This window comes from Chiloscyllium plagiosum, chromosome 47, assembly GCF_004010195.1.
Source record: "Chiloscyllium plagiosum isolate BGI_BamShark_2017 chromosome 47, ASM401019v2, whole genome shotgun sequence".
NCBI classification, from domain to species: Eukaryota; Metazoa; Chordata; class Chondrichthyes; order Orectolobiformes; family Hemiscylliidae; genus Chiloscyllium; species Chiloscyllium plagiosum.
Window position 1 is genome coordinate 8,720,145 of NC_057756.1, and position 1,731 is coordinate 8,721,875.

Below are 1,731 nucleotides of genomic sequence, written 5' to 3' on the forward strand. Positions count from 1 at the left end.
GTGGGTGAACTGTTGGAGCCCCTGGAGGGCTAAGGTAGCTGTCCCCTTCCTCACTGCGGCCATTTCCCTGCTCGGGTGAGAACAAGGTCAGCAGAGTCCAGTTCTGAGTCTGACAGAGGGACTGTCGGAGGATCGCGGCTCCCAGTTACCTGGAGCTGTGGGCCAGTGGGTACCCCCTGGTTCTCACCAAGTGGGGATGGGCTTTACCAATCTCCTTGTTGGGGGGGGAGGGGATGTCCATTGTTTCTGGGTTGGGGAAACTCTTCTCCTTTCCCCTGTGGTGCTCTGCCTCTTTTTCTGATGATGACCATCCTTCCACCACTACCCCATCTTCGCCATGAGGATCTGCTGGGGTCATCCTCATGTAGCTGTCTCTTTCCCCTTTACTGTGAGGCTTTGGGGTGTGGTGGGATTTCCTATTCCTGTTGTGTTTCACTGGTATCCACTCCCCCACCTCCTTGGTTTCCTCCTCCTCCATTGTCTCCGTCTGTCCAGCTGGAGGTAGGGTCAGTTGCTGTGCCTCCATGCTGGCTGCTGTCTGTTTCAGACCAGCCTGTCCTTTCTGGGATCCTCTTGTCTCAGTTCCCTTCCTGGATGGTGCTGCGGCACCCCCATCCCCCATCCTACCTTGGGCCGGCCTTGTACATGTGACGGTCACCTTACAGTCTGCTGCCATGTGTCCCGCCCTCCCACGGGTTCAGCACACACTAACCTGCCCTGTATATGTCAGGTCACCTCTGCTCCCTCCAATCGCGAAGCTGGAGGGGGGTGTGGAGGATGTTCCCGCTGGCATCCACCCTCAGGATCATGTTCACTGGCTGCTTACTGGTCCAGGTTCCGAAGGCATCCACAACATCAGTGCTGTCTCCTTCAAGCTACATGTACCTTCCCAGGAAGGTGATAACATCTGCTGCTGGGACATGGGGGTTGTACACATGGATTGGAACAACCCAGCTCCTCTGTGCAGAGAGAACACACAATGGCACCACTGACAGGATGGAGAACAGAGCCTCACCTTCATTCTCCTCAAATACCTTCAGAAGATGCTCACATCGCTTCACACTCCTAAAGGTCACATTGAAACATCCACCACTGGGGAATTTGTTTCAAATTTCAAAAATATACTTTATTCATAAATATTTTGATGATTTGTACAATTGGTGATGCCATACATACAAATACATCCCATTTCTTTACATACAGAGGTCGGAATTAATCATTCGTACATACAGATCTGTACGTTACCCACCCATATATTTTAGCTGAGTCTTTAGCGGATCCCAATTACTGTGTGGGCCCCCTGTGCTCAGGCAGGCAGATATAACAGGGTGGTCTTTCCCCACCGCGCCTTGGCGGCAGCTGCCCCAAGCTTCAGCGCGTCCCTCAACACGTAGTCCTGGGCCTTGGAATGTGCCAGTCAGCAACACTCAGTCGGGGGCGTGCGGTGCGGCTGAGAGTCCGGGCGTGCATAAAGGATCTCACAGGCAGAGCCCTTCTCACCACCAGCCAAGCCATGTCTTGGTGCTTGTTGGAAAGTCTGGCGATGAGGCATTCAGCCCAATTACTTTGATAGTCTGCTCAGGGAACCGCTCGATAGGACCCGCCCTCTCCTTTTCCCGAAGGGTCTCAAGGACACTACATGCTGACCACTTCCTGATGGACTTGTGGTCAAAGGTGTTTTTCTTCATAAATTTCTCCACGAAGGACAGGTGATACAGAACGGTCCAACTA